Source organism: Staurois parvus, unplaced genomic scaffold (genome assembly GCF_062004578.1).
Source record: "Staurois parvus isolate SC_StPar_1 unplaced genomic scaffold, SC_StPar_1.0 ptg000183l, whole genome shotgun sequence".
In the NCBI taxonomy this organism is placed as follows: domain Eukaryota; kingdom Metazoa; phylum Chordata; class Amphibia; order Anura; family Ranidae; genus Staurois; species Staurois parvus.
In genome coordinates this window covers 7400789-7418925 of record NW_028317979.1, presented here as the reverse complement: position 1 = coordinate 7418925, position 18137 = coordinate 7400789, and positions in this window count along the sequence as shown.

The following is an 18137-nucleotide window of genomic DNA, read 5'->3' as shown; positions in this document are numbered from 1 at the left end:
CATGGCTGCTTGAAGATTTAAAGTCTAGCGGTGATGTACTTCTTGACAGGCTGGGTGTTCTGGCTAGCTTGCATACCTTCACATCCATCCATCCCTCCCTGAAGCCATTGATTTTTTTCATACCTGCCAGTTGGATGACACATCTGTGTCCTCTCTGCTCATTCCCACAGACTACGAATCATGCTGGTTCCTCAATGCACATTGCAGTCACTACAGTAAGCACTTTAATACTGTTAATAGTGTGAAGTGTTTTTGTCAACTTTGTGCACTTATTTTCATCACTTCTCATTAAATAAAGTATTCATTCATTTGGAATTTATAGTGAGACATTGACTTTCATTACAGTGCTGCCACCAGCACAGCACAACTCTCACTGGGTCATGTGTTGCTCTGGATCGATCCCATAATGAACGATTGAGGCTAAACAGTTTTTTCCTATATAGACATTGCCATTATCCCTGACATTACCCGCATAGTCCTTGTGCTGTATTTATGTGCTTTTGTGTGCTCCTATAATCAAGTAGGATCCCATTGCAGCAGGACTTCGGACACTTTCAGCCATCAAAGGTTGGGATGATGCGCCTTGGTTCACACTTGTGCTTTTTCACTCCTGATTTTGAACAGAGAATACCTCCCCTCGTTCTTATCTCCATAGACATGGAGATGTTCTGTGAGGCCCCATGTACACGGAACATTTCTGAATGATGGAAACTGACTGCTGGAAAATGTAGGTTACAAAAACGTCTGTTTAGCCACGTTTGCATAACGCGCTTATGTGCGTTTGCGTTTAGAAGTGTTTTTTAAATATAAGCACAGGAAAACCTCCCAAATGCCCAGAATGCACTGAAAAATGGTAAATTATTAACTATTTCAGACTGTTTCAGAGAAATACACACAGTAGAAGCAGACACAGCAGTATGTGTTGACATTAGCTAGGTGTGAGTTGCTCATTAACATTTCTTTTGTTTCCAAGGGTGGGAAGGTGGCTGGTGGAGGGAGTCATTAAGGCCACTTGTCAAGGGGGTCTTCATGAGGAATTTGAGGTGTGAATGGGCATATGTTTTGTTTCCAAGGGTGGGAGAGGTCTGAGGTGTGAATTGGTCATTACAATGTGTGACAAGCTTGGTAGGAATATCCTATGTTAAGTGTTTTGTCCATCTGAGCACCTTGAAAACTCTTTCCATGCATTTTCATGATGAAAAAAGGCTCTGGACAGCATTGGGAACTGGAAGAGTGAAAAAAATTTAAACCGCAAACACTTATAAAAGCGAGTTGCCGCGTTTGGATGCATTTAGCTGCGTTTACAAGCATTTTGTGTTTGAAACACTGATAAAATCAACGTCTGAATGCAAGTTTGTTGCATTCAAAAAAATGACTGTAAACTCAACTGCCTGTAAACGACTGTAAACGACGATGTGTACATGGACACATAGGAAAACATTACGGTGAGTTCAGGGGCTGCTGAAAAAAAACGCTGAACAGCTCCTAAACGTGAGTTTAGCAGCTGCAGTGTATATGAGCCCTAATTCAGAGAGCTGAACTGTGCAGAATTAGTAATGCTGAATTGCATATTAGTTTAGCACAGCACAATGTGCATGGAGTTACTTACTAGATTTCTGGCAGGATCAACAGATGTTTTTAACCTCTCAAACAGATGCATGGCAACCATTTTAATGGTAAAATTAACATATCAAAAGGGAACAAATAGGAGGATGCATTGTTAGGGTTTACATGTACTTTAAATATGCATTTTAAAGAGTACAAAACAAGATTCAATAGTCTTCTTCTAAGAAGTCTCTGGTGGTCAGTAGGTAATAGCATTGAATCACAGTTTGTAAACATTCTGATTGGGCTTAACACAACACTTCTGGTGACCATATGCATTTCTGGCCTTTTGTGAAGTTACCAAGGATTATAACAAGTCAGAGAGCACATCATTCTTGTCGTGTTATCAGCTTTGCCTTGCAGCTGGAATAAGATTTAGGTCTTGGAGTCCAAATAAGGACACATGTAAAGCAGCTTCTGAGCACCATCTGTGAGGGGAGGACATGAGATAAACCAAGCCAAAACAGAATGGGGGTGTTAAATATCTCCTTTATTCTCTTTATGTGCAGTATGTTAACTGCTTGTGATGTGTTTCACTTAATGAGAATAGATCTACACTTAAAGTGTATATTACCCCACAAAGTAAGATTAAAAAATGTGTGTGCATATATATGTGTTTTTTTTTAATTTAGCTTCTTAACTTTGTATTTATTATAACACTTTATAAACCTGGTGAACATGCAAGTTCTCAAGAGTCCCTGTTTCAAACTTATCCCAGCAAGCAGATCTATGCTGTCATGGTCAATTTATTTTCCTGTGATCAAGGTTGGGAGTTACAGGACACTCTGCTGACAAACGACATGCCTGTATCTCCTGTGATCATTTGAGCAACCATGCCCCCTCCAAGCTCCTATTCATTTAGTAAGGGTTCAAGCTTGTTTACACTTAGTGGGGAAGTTCCCCATCTGTGATTTACATCCTACATAGTGGGAGGGCTGTGAGTGGTTTATCACACAGCATGTGGACAATAGGTAGTCTTACATCACACAGCCAATGGGCAGAATTAGTAACACAGCAGACAGGGAAATGGACTTACATCATACACATGCACTGGGGAAGTAACTTTCCTGTCTGTGTGTGCTGCTTTTCAGAACCAGCTTCAGTTTTGACACAAGCTCCCAGCTGGAACCTCTCTGCGTATGTGATGTTAGACCTCTCTCCCGCTGTGTCACCCAATCCTACCCAACTACCAGCTTGCTGCAATCCACTGATGGGGGACTTTGCCACTGTGCTTAATTAAGCCTTCTAAACATACATGACCCTCTGCTATAGTTAAGAGGGACTGATGAGGCTGTGACATCTTGGGGTTTATTTACTAAAGCTGGAGAGTCCAAAATCAGACTCCCTTCTGCATAGAAACCAATCAGCTTCCAGGTTTCATTGCCAAAGCTTCATTGAACAAGCTGAGGTTAGAAGCTGATTGGTTTCTATGCAGAAGGGAGTCTGATTTTGGACTCTCCAGCTTTAGTAAATAAACCCCCTTGTGTCAGCCACATAAATGTAGCATTCACCCACGAAGAAGCCACTGAATTGTATTGGGTTCCTTCTGTTCTGCACCTGCAATGACCCACCTTTACCTGGTTCTGAGAACACGCACACAACTAACATTTTAAAATGGGCTTTATTTAAAGGCAAATCCATAAAAAGAATTGGTTAGACAACAGTTCCAATATCACAACAATTCTGGCACCATGTTAGGAAACACAATACACAGGTTGTCACTGTTCATTCACTTTGTCCTCCTGAGAAGTGGCTGGAGCAGAAATGTGCACCAGGCTGGCGGGAGAGAGTGATACTGGCTTGAAATGGGGATAAACATTAATCCAAAACAGCACAACAATACAAATGACTTTTGCAATAGCAATACAGGCATTACAGCCTATCTACTGCAGAGATGTCCTACCTAACCACTGGCCAGTGGGGCAATTATAGAGAGTCTGCCGACAATGGGGCCCTTATGTTGGTGCCCACAATTATCTAAACAAGATGGTGGTCAGAGGCCTCTCACTATAAATGACTCCAGTTCTGGTCAGTTGGCCAGTGAAAGGGTCTTCCCTCTTGAGCCAGGTCTCTGCAGGTTAAGCAGGTAGTGGTAGCTGGAACATTCTGAAACAATAGCACAGCGATAGCCTGTAGCCTGCAAACAGTTTGGCATGTGATTTAGATATAGCACACTTCTCCTCGCAGAATAGATCCTCTGGCAGCAGCTCAAAACAACAGACAGTCCTGTGCCTTCTTGCAGCCATGAGCCCAGTATACAGGCTCTCAGACTAAACACTCTGTGATAACACAGCACAGTTTGGCTCCAAAGCTCTGTTGCAGCAGTTTGTAACTATCCTCTCTGGTAACACATGGATCACTCCCTTCTCCCAGTGGTGGGCATGGATAAAAATGGCCAGCAACCAATCAGGAGCCAGTTTGGCCCAGGAAGCCAATCAGACATCCTCCTTCCCCAGGGCTTCTAGGGGCTGGTCATCTACAGCTGTAGCAACAGCCAATCAGGGTACAGTTCAACCTTCTTTTTCTTTGCAGCTAATCACCATAAGAGAAAAAATGATGTCCTTGCTGCTGTTTACTTTGACAGTACTGCTGGGCAGGAGTTAAAGAACAAGGCCCTCACATCTACATAAAAGATTAAAAAGTGATTTTTAAGAGATTAAACATGTTGTTTTTTTCCAAGAAAATAATTGTGTAGACATGTAGTTCTTTATGCGGCATTACAAAGGCAAAGTGTTTAAAAATACTTTAATCACTTAAATCTTAGATAAGCTTTAGCATTCAAAAAAGTAAAAAGCCATTTTCAGTCTTGCATACGCAGATTTTATTAAATTAATGCCTGGTGATCCTGCAATTAAGATTCTTGTCCAGGCATTGCTATAGGGTGACAATACTTTCCCAATTATTTTCTGCCTGTCAAACATGCTCCTTGTTGAGAGTACAAGTGACCATGCTGTCACACTTTACACAGACACGATCAGCTATTGTCTCAATCAGGAAACCAGAGCAATGATGTTCAGCTGACACTGGAGTGGGTACTATACCTTCCATGTTTAGCAACAGGATGCAGATGACATGCAAGAGGGAAGGTGGAGGCAGCTACACAGCACTGAATATGAGGCATGGCTTAAAGCAGTGGTTCCCAACTTCAGTTCTCAAAGAAATATTAAAAGCATACATTAAACCTTACGTTATACCTACCTGCAATATGCAAGGGTTTTGCATAGAGCAGCCCCAATCCTTCTCTTCTAGGGTCTCCTGCTGGCTCTCTCGGCTCTTTCACCCTGCTGAGTGCCTGTAGCAAGCTGCATGCTATGGGGGCACTCGTGCATGCTCTCTCTTGAGTCCTCTCTGTGTGTTCAATAGAAACACAGAACAGAGCTCGGTCCTACCCCTTTTCCTCACTGGCTGTGATTGAGAGAAGTGGGAGCCAATGTGTAAGAGAGTTCCTGCAAGAAGAGTCACGATCTGGAACGCGCATGCGTGAAAGAGATCCCGCAGAAGAATTGCCTGTTGTGCGCAGGCGTGCAGGAATGCGCGATCGAGCACATGCACGCGCACGTGCACAGGCACGGTGAAGATTGGCACCAGACGGGCTATCTAAGGTGCGTGTCAGGGACTGTGGGTCTTGCTGCGGCGCACAGATCTGCACATGCGCAGATTGCCTAGGCGCACTAATGTGCAGGCACTAGGACCTGGGCGGCGGCAATTGCACCGGGCACCAATGATGGTGCAGGGCGCACTATTTAAACTGGCCAGGCGGTGACCAGGTTGCCGCAAGGTCTAGTTCCTGTACCCATGTTCTAAAGTGTGTTCCTGTTGATGATCCTGCTTGTCCTGACTTGTGTTGACCTTCTCCTGCTCTGACCCCCGGCTCGTCCCTGACTACTCTCCTGCTTGTTGCTATATTACTATTTGACCTCCCGTTGCTGAACCTTGGCTCGTGACCCAGCTGCTCTCTGTCTACTGCTTGGTACCTATCTGCTTCTACCGTTACCGACCCGGCTAGTCTGACCATGCTTACTCCTGACTGTCATCCATCCATGCAGCTCGGGACCTGGACTTGTCAGCCTCTTCACATCAGGCTCACCCCCGGCACGTACCCTTGGCGGGACCCCTCTACCACAGTTGGGTGCACTCAGGGGTCACACTCTGGTTTCAGTCTTGCACCAAATGCATCCCCACCATCAGGGGCTCTGGTGAAAAGACAGACTGGGACTTAGACTGCGCGTCCTGGGGAATCCCATTCTGTGGATCACTAGAGATTCCGCCGGGTGGTGCCTGACAGTGCGCCTCTGCCAGATTCAGTGCTGACTGGTTCAGCTCCCCCCGTGTCCTGCTTGCTTCTGTTCGTTTCCTTGTTGCTGACCCAGCTTGTTCCTGACCGGACTCTGAGTACTCTCCTGCCCCCGGTTCCTGACTTTGGCTCTGATCCTTGCTTTGGCTTTTCCTCCTGATCCTGTATCGTGCTGCCCGAATGTTATGACCCTGGCTATCCTACGACTCCGCTCCAGTCCTGTGTCCTGGCTACATACCTGACTCTGCTGTGCATCTTGCAATCCACTGTACCTGCCTGGTCTATTGCTACAGTACCCAAATCAGGAGATATCCTGCCTACCAAGGTCATCATCTGCAAGAGCCGCAAGCAAACCTCTGGCACTCTTGTCCCCCTGGTCCCTTGACTCCCTCTGTTCCAACTTCAGCGGGGTCAGGGCTAGTGACACAAGTGAGGCCGACCTCGTCAATTCAGTCTCTTATCAGGTACGTGACCAGGGGAGGACTGACCATTTGGAAACTCGGGCACTGCCCGAGGGCCTGGGGTCAGTAGGGGCCCCCAAGGAATGCCCTTGGTACCTTTTTCATAGACTTTTTTGAGTTTGGGCAAGGACACAGGGGCCCCATGATCTCCTATTGCCCGGGGGCCCCATGACTTGTCAGTCCGCCCCTGTACGTGACACAATGGCTCCCACTGCTGTCTCAGCCAATGAAGGGGGGGAGGCCGGATCTGTCATTGGCACTGGGAGCCGTCAGACTGCTCAATAGCTGAGTACAGTGAAAGCAAAGGAAGGAGTGTGTGCTGTGCTCTCTGCCTCCCCCTAGAGTGCAGTACCTGGCTCTGTGAGTGAACAGCGAAGTACTGCAACTTTTTATGGGGGAGGGGGTGGTGTTTGTGTGTGTCTGTGTATGCATGTACATGTGTCTATGTGTATCTGTACATGTGTCTGCATGTATGTGCATGTATGTGTGTGTACATGTGTCTGTGTGTACATGTGCTCTGAGTGACATGTCTGACTACTGGGATACTCAGCAGCATGCTGTATGTGTAAGCCTCAGCCCTGAGTCTGTGCTTCTAATGGTAGAAGGGCTTAATCTTTCCTGAAAAATCCAGTGGGTGGGACACCAAATACCCTTGTTTTCTGTGTCTATGGGACAGTCGAGACCGACAAAATCACTGGGCCAAGAAGAGTTGGCAGCCGAGGGTGCTAACAGTTGGTAAAAAAAATGTTCTTCGAGAAACTTTGGTGCCTTCCCATAAAGTTCTTCTACCACCTCTCCACATAAAATTGGGATTGATGAATCAATTCGTAAAATCACTTCCAAGAGATGGAAAATGCTTCAAATACTTGGTCACCAAGTTTCCAGGCCTGTCGGAGGCAAAATTGAAGGAAGGTGTGTTCATCGGACCAGACATTAGAAGGCTTATAGTTGATCAAGAGTTTGTCAATACCATGACGGATCCTCAAAAAGAAGGGTGGATTGCATTTAAAGAAGTCGTCCAGAAATTTTTAGGCAATAACAAAGATCCTCACTAAAAGATCATCGGACGAATGCTGAAAGCATTTCAAGCTTTAGGTTGCCTGATGAGTTTGAAAGTGCATTTCTTCCAGTCCCACCTTGACTACTTTCCTGAAAATTTGGGAGCTGTGAGTGAGGAACAAGGTGAACGATTCCACCAAGACATTAAAGAGATGGAAAGTAGATACTAGGGAAAATGGAGCATTACAATGATGGCAGACTACTGTTGGATGCTTCAGAGAGACATTCCAGATGCTACTCACAAGTGTAAATGCACCAAGAGGAGCCTCACAGGGAAGAAGAATCGAGTTTAGTGTGTGTAGGTGAGCTCATTTCAGTTCAAAAAATGATTTTCATGAAAAAATTGTAATAAAACTTTAATTTTATAAGTCTATTTCCATTTATTTTGAGGTATTGCCTTATTTAACATAGTTACCTAAATTGTCAGGAAACGTGATGTCCTATGACAAAATGGAGGTCATTTTCGGATTCAGCGTACCAAAAAACATAAAGATTATGTGGAATAACCAAAACAGCTCTTGTAAAAAAATGTTTTGCAGACCTGTGTAATTAGCAATACAAAATGATATCAATGATTCGATGTTAAAGTGTTACTAAACCCACAACAGTAAAATAAGTCTGTATATGCAGTAAAGTATGCTAATTATACTCATTATGGAATCCTCTGCATTTTTAAAAAAAAAAGGTATTTGAACCTGTTTTCTATGATCTTCCCCTTTTTCCACTGTGCTGAATCCATCTACTGATAGAACAGAGTCTTGAGGACAAACTGCACATGCTCAGTTTGGTGTGTGCTAGAGAGTTTTTTTTTCTTGGGAGAGTGCATGTGACAATCAGCACTGTCCAGACAGAAAGTCAGGGGTCCTGCAGCCTCATAGGAAAGTCGGAGGAAAATGAAAACCCCCTCCTACAAGCTTTAACCAGTGCTTTGCTGGACACTGATAGAAGTCACAAGAGCGTTTTAACTGCTGATGAGAAAAGGTATTTAGCAGTTTGTATTTACTAAAATAATTGCATTTCCATGTTCTGTGTAATTCTCATCTGTTTGGTAGGATCAGATAAGAAGGCAGTCAAATGTAAATGGACAGCTGGTTCATTTATATCCGACTGCCCAGTGGTCAGTCGGATACATACAATGAACAATTGAAACTACTATATGTACCTTATGTATAAGCCTATGGACACAAAGTTGAGTGCATTCATATCTGAAAAGCTTTAACAAGAATACATATCCGCTTTATTGTGCGCCCAGCTTTTATCATATTACAGGATAATATTTTTTAAGTGATTCTGTCTGTGTAAAGTCATTTCCGTTTGACACTGATACAACTTTTTATGACTGTAGATAAAGTACTGTATGGAAAAAGTGTGTGGGTAGATTGAATCATCACTTCATTCAACGAGCCATGCTTGAAACCTTGCTTCAAACTCCATTGAAAGCTTCAAATAACAATAAACAGGTCACCTTATTTCAATGCCCCGAGAATCAAAAACTAGACTGGGAAATTGTTTTGATTTAACATGTTCACCATGTAATATTTGAGATGCATGGATATATATGCAGCTACAGTATATACCAGGGGTATTGAATTAAAATTCACCAAGGTCCGGGCAATATAATTTGCATGCATCAGAGGACCTAATCTCATGTAGGCCCCTGTGGTGCATTTTCGTGTGCGTCAAACCACGTGTTGCTGCGGTGCAATTCTGAAAAAAAAAAGGGCCGGGGACTTCTTCAGGTTTATATCAGGTACTGCTGACCTACCCACAACATGTGCATCAAATGCACATGTACAGATCTGAACCTTTTCTTATATCATTGACCTCAATCTCCACTGCACATCACAGTCCCCTCCTCACTCACAGCATGATCCCGCTTGATGAGTGTCCTCAGCTCCCCCTTTACATCACTCCCTTCCATTCCTTTCAAAGAAGTGTTCTCACACTTCCCTGACATCAAACTCCCCCCCCCCCCTCCAACAGTACTATCCTCTGCTCCCTTCACTGAAGAGTACTCTGCCCCTTCTTACATCATCCCCCCACATTACTGTCCCCAGACCCCCTCCATGTTACTGTTCTCAACTCCGATACGTTACTGTCCTCAGGCCCCCCCCCCCACGTTACTGTCCTCAGCCCCCACACACCACAGTCCTTAGCCCCCCACATTACTGTCCTCAGCCCCCCTTCACACTAATGTCCTTAGCCCCTTTAACTTGGCCCCCACCTCACTGTCCTACTATACACAGACAGTGATTGACAGACAGTGATTGATTACTAGGACTGCCCTTCATCCTAGCAACTAATCACCTGCTTGTTAACTCTGGCAGTTCCCACCCTCCATCCAGAACTGTCCTGCCTCCCGCTGTCAGCTCTATGAGGATAACCAGGAGACAACTGAGGGAATAAAAGGCTCTTAAGTGGCGGGACTGCATGCGTCCGGATGGGACAGTAACTCGGTCCGCAATTTAGTGATGTCTGGTATACACAGTACAGTGCATGAGCTATAGGTAAAATATTATACGTTGTATTTTCTTAGTGTTATTTAAAGCAATTTTATCTATTTTATCAGTTAAGCAAATCAGTACGTTGGAATTAACAACTCCCCTCCCATTGTCCCAGCATTCATTACTCTTCTTTTTCTTCCCTCTGCTCTGCCTAGTGCCAGATGCTGAAGGAACTACCCAGCACTTCCAGATATTGAGGAATGTGTGATTCTCTTCTAGGGATGAGCTTAGGGAAAACATGCATTCCTACAATACTTTATACATCAATTTGGTTGTGGCAACTTAAAGAGGTATTGCAGTATTAAATCCAAATATTTTAACATATTGCAGCTTGGCAGTCCTTAAATGTGGTGGTTGTATTAATTTCCTTTTTTAGGCTTAGGGTAATGAGGGGGGCGCTGCCACTGACAGGAGTAGTAACAGTAGGGTCAGAATTTCTGTGGGCGCCACCTTTGGAGAGATGCTGCAGATGCCAGCGCAGTGACAGCTCAACCAAATAAACAAAGAGCGTGAGAAAAACAAGACTTCCACCACTGTCCTCCACTACTGGGCTTTGCATTAAATGAGTCACCAGTCAGATCTCGGCACAGATGTGAGTAGAGGAGGGCTCTTTGTTGACAAGGGGCAGCAGTGATCGTCTGAGCTATCACTGCACTGGCATCCCTCCAGATGAGCCCGTCACAGCATCTGTCTGGAGAAAGATCAGCAGACAAGAACAGTGAGAGTGAAATGATTCTTCTACAGGATTCCAGATGGATCGAGCAGCCAGGTGTTGAGCACCTGTGCCCCCCCCCCTTCACCAATGACTGGCACTGCCCCCTCTAAGCCCCAGGATCCACCATCTCCCCTGTTGAGCACCAGTGTCCCTCTTTTACACTGACTGGCAGTTCCACCAATCTGCCCCCACTAGGCACCAGGACTCTTCATCTCCCCCACTAAGCAACAAGACCCCCCATATCTCTTCACTAAGGACCAGGACCCCTCATTGGCCCTGAGTCAGTACCAGTGCCCCCTTGTCCCCCTACTGAGCACCAGGACCTTCCATCTTCCCCAAATTAGCACCAGTGCCCCCTTTTGTCCCACACTGAGCACCAGGATTCCCCATAACCCACCACTGGCCACCAGTGCCCCACGTGTTCCCTAACCAAGCACCAGTGCCCCCTTTTCTCAACACTGAGCAGCAGTGTCCCTCATCTCTCCCACTGATCACCAGTGCCCCCATCTCCCCCACTAAGAATCAGAACTTCCCATCTCCCCAGCTGAGCACCATGACCTCCATCTCTCCCCATTGAGCACCAGTTCCCCTACTGAGTACCAGTGCCCCCCTCCCCCACTGAGGCAGTTTTTCAATCTGCTCCTACTAAGCACCAGGACTCCCCATCTCCCCCCACTGAGCATCAGTTAACCCCTTCCCCACTTACTAGCAGTGCCCCCAATCTGCCCCCACTAAGCACCAGAACCTCCATTTCTCCCCAATAAGCATCAGGACCCCCCATTTCCCCCCACTAAGCACCAGGACTCCCATCTCCCCCACTGAGCACAAGTGCCCCTTTGTCTCCACACTGAGCACCAGTTCCCCCTTGTTTCCCCACTGGGCACCAGTGCCCCTCAACTCCCACCATTGAGCACCAGTGCCCCCTTGTCTCCCCACTGAGCACAAGTGCCCTACATTATCTCCCCAATGAGCACCAGTGCTGCCTTTGTCTCCCCACTGAGCAACAGTGTCCCACTTGTCTCCTCACTGAGCACCGGTGCCCCCTTTGCTCCCCTACTGATCACCAGTGCTCTCTTTGTTTCCCTGATGATTACTAGTGCTCCCCTTGTCCCCCCACTGAGCACCACTACCCCCCATCTCCCCCACTAAGCACCAGTGCCCCCTCAATACCGAACACTCACTGTTTGAAATCACAACTGAAGCATAGTAAACTGTGTTTACTATGCTTCCTTTTATGAATGAAGAGGAAGCTGCTAAGCACAGAGCACTTCCCATAAATTCATTGTCCAGTTCAGCTGAGGTTGCAGAGTAAGGGACCGGTGAATCGGTCTCTCTGTCTCAAAAGTGAGACATCAGGGGTCTATGTAGACCCCTGATATTTCACCAAAGTTCCCAACAGGGTTCCTAAAAAACTGTATAACATAAAACAAAAAAAAAAGAATAAAAATGAAAAAAAAACACTGGCAACGTACACTGCCCTACTTACATCAACCTCTACCCTACTGACACTAACCTCTGTCCTATTGATACTGTCCTCTTGCAGGGGGAAGGGGGGTGGCCAAAATAAGTCTTTGCCCAGGGTGAAAGAATGTATAGCTTTGCCACTGGTATCTCCACTATGGATGGAACAGAGACAGCTTTGGATGGCAGAATTGGCAATCTAGGATGAGAATAGTGTTAGCTGCACTAGCAAATTTAGATGGATTGGCCTAACAAATTAAATCTGAACTCCAGGTAACACTTTTGAAGCAGTTACAGCAACCATTTTTTTTACTTATGGAATAAAAGTTTCACACAAATGAATATCATTGACCATTGTAATAACTCCATTCAGCGTGAATTTTTTGTCTCAACGCTCTAACAGCCACTCTTACTGGACAGCTTGGGCTGATAAAGAAAACTGAAAAACAGACTTAGTTGTCAGATCAACAGTTGAAACTAAAGAAAAAAAAGCCCCCCAAAAAAGAAGAAAACTAACGCAGCTACCACATTTATGAATTGGTAAGCTTTAATATAATATATGTTTGTTTTTGGGTTTAATACCATTTTAAATGTTCCTCACTCATAAATTTAGGTCTGTAAGGTCACTAAGCTGTTACCCAGTGTAGTGCTGGTAGCCAATACACAGGGTGTTGTAACATAGATACGAAGAATGTTCATTGTATAGGGACTTTGCTGTGCAGACATTTAATTCTAGCAATGTCTCCTGTGTCCAGAAAGGGTGTACTCATGCTAGTTTAAATATAACATTTTAGAAAATATTGCCTCTGAAGTGATTGAGTAAAGCGATTTGCAGTGGATTTCTTTTCAGAGGGTTTTTGACACTCAATGATGAGGCTTTATATTGCCTTTTTCCGCCTTTTTAACCCATAAAAGCACGCACTATCAGTTGCATGGTGTTTTCAGCCAGTAGCCATCCAAACACAGCAGGGGGATAATTTATACAAAGCATTGTTGCAGCCATGGCATGTGTATACCCCCATACAGCTGTATTTTGCAGCTTGGGGAGGAGAGCCATAAAAATACACCCCCCCCTCTTCCCAGGCCACAAGTGTTAACTAGTCCTTTAAGAAAAGTAGTAGAATTATTATGTTTTGTCAAATTTAAAAGTAAAAACGGGTGTACTATTGAACCCTTATGCAAAGAATGTGGATAAGCCTGTTCCCTTCATGGCAATATATTTTCTCTGCTCCGTGTGATAAATACAGTGCTATTTAAATTTAAGGATGTTTAAATATTTACTCAAATTTATTAAAATTATTATCTTATGTATTTATGGCCTCTCGGGGAGCTTTATGGATGTAAAATGCATAATATTTCTGCACAAAATATTTTGTAATGGTTTGAAGGAAATTGGCAAACTGAAATTGGATTACTATAACAATACCCTTGTGACTTCATGTCACAACTGTAATGATTTCTTTTATGTGAGCCTTTAGACTATTTACCTAAAAGTCCCTTTCACAAAAAATGCTTAAAACATGAATAACATTAGGCATCAGAAGTACTAGATAGGGATAAGCTCTGGTTCAATCCGAATCCATATTTAAACCAAATTATGTCGGCTTGGAGGTTCAGAAAACAGTTGCAGGGGGAAGTAAAACTTTGGTGATATTACTACTCCTGTCAAATGTGACAGCTTCCTGCTTGCGACTTCTGATTGTTAGGGTGTTGGTGGTTACCAATGTCCCAACAACCAGAGACTTTTCCTGGCCCAGCTCATTTAGCTGTCAACCGGGCATAATGAACTGACAGGTTAATGTAAACAAAGGGGTGGGGATAGTGTAAAAAATGGTGTGAAGTTACCCTCAAAGTTCATACCAGACCTTCAGGTCTGGGATGGATGTTATGAAGGGAAGAATTAAAAAAAACAACTGAAACCTTATAGGCCACGTTATTTCAACATGGGGAGGATACCTTGCCAGGGGAGACCACCCCTGTAAAGGCACCATATTAAAGGGTCTCTACATAGTTCCTGGTCCGTAGAAGAATGTAAACTACAAGGCAGGTCTGATCTTACATGACCATATTTGGTCAATGATGCCACTGGGGATTCCCATGTTGAAGGTATAGAGGCCACTTACAAACAACTCCTCAAGGTTAAAAGTAACAGGGTATTACCCTAAACATCCCTGAAGGTGGGGGGGAGTCACCAGCATACTAATTATGCAATACGCACTCATAAAGATAACCAGTATGGACTCTATCAACCCACACCTATCACCAAAGTCTTTAAATAATCACAATAGTGTTCCCATAATCAAATATATAAAGCTCACCAACACACAGTAAAAACACTTTATTTCATATAGTAAAATCTGTTTAAAAACAATAACCATTAATTACTCCCCCAATTTCCTCTCCATACTGTCATATAAATAGAGATATACTGTACAGTATAACTGTATAAACATGACACATTTACATTAAATGAGCTCAAAAGCAAATGAGAAGCCAATCCAGTTAAATTATTAGATAATCCTGAACTCAATGAGATCTCCAAAGTAATAATAACTGAACTATAAAGTTTAGATGTGGCATTTGGGTGCTTGGAATGCTATTAGTATCCCACCGTACTAATCTATATCCAAAAGTAGCTCTCAATAGACCTCTCAAGGCAGTAAACGGCTGAAGGCAACCCAAATCTCCCGATGGGTGCTGTGGTCAAGAGGAAGACTGGTAGTGTCACTCACAATAAATGGTATCACCCCCGTCACATGTTGTTAAACTATATCTATGGTGGCATAACTGGACCTCCCTCCCACATCAGCCAGATGAGTGATGATTTTTTAACCCAAATAATGGGAACACATCTAGCAAGAGTCAGACTATAAAACAGTCACACTCCTGAAGCACATGCACCATGAATAGACTAAAATACATCACTTGGTATACACCTGCACATGGTATAAAAATTCAGGACCCAAACTTATACTTATCAATTCTTTAACCTGGCTCCTTCACATTTGGAGGGGAAAATTGGTATTATAGTCAAAAAACTACCTGACCAATTTCACAGATTTCCACTTTCCATCAGAGGTAAAGTGGACCTGCATGTGCCACTTTGGTAATCCTTTGTGTGGGGTGGGTTGATTGAGTCCAAATTGGTTATTTTTAGGAGTGGGTATTGAGGGCATAGAGGACATATGATCAGGTATGATTCAGGAAGAAGAGCACATAATAACCCCCCTTTTTTCTGGTCTACCAGGCTGGATACTTGGATAAGGATCTGCAATGGATTTTGGAGAAGGCATACTGTCTTTTGTCTTTTGGGTTCGCCCCTAAAATACACACAAAGGTTATGTTATAGAATTTGGGGGCTCCATACCTTTTCATTTTTTTATGGGGTCCCCTTTGACATCCCTATCAAATTCTCATCAATGATAAGGGTCTGTATTTTTAGGGGTATGCACACCATTTTTTTGTTGTGTGTGGTCCACCATGAACATCTATACTAGACCCTCATCAAGGTTAAGGGACTAGTATAAATGAAGGGAAACCCTGCCTGAGCCAGCCACCCCTGCCCCCTCTACAGCCCTGAGCTCCAGAGAACACTGGAGAGGCAGAGCACAGACTGATAGTGATTGCTCAGTTTAATCACTCAGTTCTTGGTGTAGAGCTGGGGGGGGCAGTTGCAGCATTGGATTGATGCTGCATCTACCTAGGTAAGTATAAATGTTTTTTATTTTTAGACTCTCACACGTCACTTTTAAAGGACTATTATATTTTTAATGTTACCCTTTTTGCATTTTTAATATTAAACACCTCAGATCCAGAAAAAGATTTACCCCATCATGACCAGGCCATTTTTCGCTATAAGAAACTGCACTACTTTAAATGACAATTGGGCGGTCATGCAATACTGGACCCAAAATAAATGTATATAATTTTTTTCACACAAATAGATTTTGATTTTAGTGGTTTTTTATCACCACTGGGTTTTTTATTGTTTATTATATAAGCTAAAAAATACAGTAAATTTTGAAAAAAAATATAGTTTTATTACTTTCTGCTATAAAACATAGTCAATAAAAATGTAAAAATCATATTTCTTCATAAATTTAGGCCAAAATGTGTACTGCTACATATTTTTGGATAAAAAAAATCCCAAGAAGTGTATATTATTTGGTTTGCATGAAAGTTACAGCATCTACAAACAATGGTATAGATAATTGAATTTTTAGAATTTTTTTTTATATTAGTAATGGCGGTATTCAGTGACTTATAGTGGGACTGTGAGTGTGACAGGCTATCTGACACTGGGTGAGAACTGACTAACTGCCATTGACAAATCCACTGACACTAATACAGTGATTAGTGCTAATAATATGCACTGTCACTGTACTAATGACACTGGCTGGGAAGGGGTTAACATCTAAGAGCAATCAAGGGGCTAATTGTGTGCCTAACAAGTGTAAATGTGTGTACTGTGTACTGCTTTTCACTAAACATCAATTTTTTTTCCCTGTTTAGCAGGGAAAAGAAACAAAGCATCCATTCCCTCTGTATAGAGCCCTGTGTTGTTCATCAACACAGGGCTCTAAGCTGTGATTCGACACAGCTGATCAGCAGTTCACAGCCATGAATCATTGGTCAAGATCTGTTGACGAACTCCCGCTCTGTCAAATCACAGGGGAGTAGGAGGGCAAGGGTGCACCCCCAACCCAGAAACCAGAAGCAACATACAAGTACATTGAGGTGCCAGTAGCTGCCACCCTGCCACAGTATATGTACTATGGCGGGTCAGCAAGAGGTTAAAATTGGTGCTCCCCTCCAAACTGATTTTTTTTTTTTTTTGCTTTGGTAGATATTCTCCATGACATTGGCCAGCCCCCACACCATCTGTTAGACCATCCCTCAGTTATTAGCCTAGAAAATGTCAATGACTTTCTTTTATCATTTGAATCCTATTGACTTCAATGGGGTTTGAATTCTACTCTGTAACATTAGCAACCCAATAATGATATCACCAAACCACATTGCAAATGTTGTGAGCCTAATCACAGCACAGGGTTGATTTACTAAAGGCAAATAGGCTGTGGACTTTGAAAGTGCAGTTGCAACTCTGCAAGGGCATTTGCTCTAGAGCTTAGAAAATGAGGTGAAACATCACTTTGCAAAAAATACCCAATCACATGCAAGACAAATAAAAATAACCGCATTTTTGCTTGCAGATGATTGGTTGATGAGAATCAGCAGAGCTTCTCCCTATTTACTAAGCTGTGGGGCAAATGCCTTTGCAGAGTGCAACTACACGTACAAAGTGCACTGTCTATTTGCCTATAGTAAATCAACCTCCTAGTGCCTTAGATGATCACACAATAAAGATGTACACCTAGGAGGCTCAAGGTATAGGGGTACCTTGCTCCGGACCAGGGACGGACTGACCATTTGGAAACTCAGGTACTGCCCGAGGGCCCGGGGTCAGTAGGGGGCCCCCTGAGATGCCCCTGGTACCTTTTTCATAGGCTTTTTTGAGTTTGGGCAAGGACACAGGGGCCCCATGATCCCCTATTGCCCGGGGGCCCCATGAGTTGTCAGTCCGCTCCTGCTCAGGACAAACAATAGTATTTTGTAACCACTTCCCATCAGAGTTAGGCATGTATGCAGCCTCTCAGTATGTGGGCTTTAACGCCGAGAGGCTGCATATATGTATTCCTATGTAAAAAATTTCCTTTTCTGCTCCCAGCACAGTAATGCGGGTACCAAAAAGCTCCAGATGCATTCAGATGCCATTTACAGTGGTCACATGATCGGAATGCCAGCCTCCACCTCTCAGCATTTAGAACCTCTTAAAAGGCCAGGAGGTAGTGGCGTGAAGGGGTAAGGGCAAAACATAATTCTTTCACTGTACTGTTTATAAACAATTAACATTTTTTAGATGCTTCCAATAAGATAACAAATATTAACTTTTAGAGTTCAGATCCCCTTTAAATAGCTGGCATCACTTATGAAAAATGTCGAATGTACCTATCAATATCAATACTGTACACAACAAA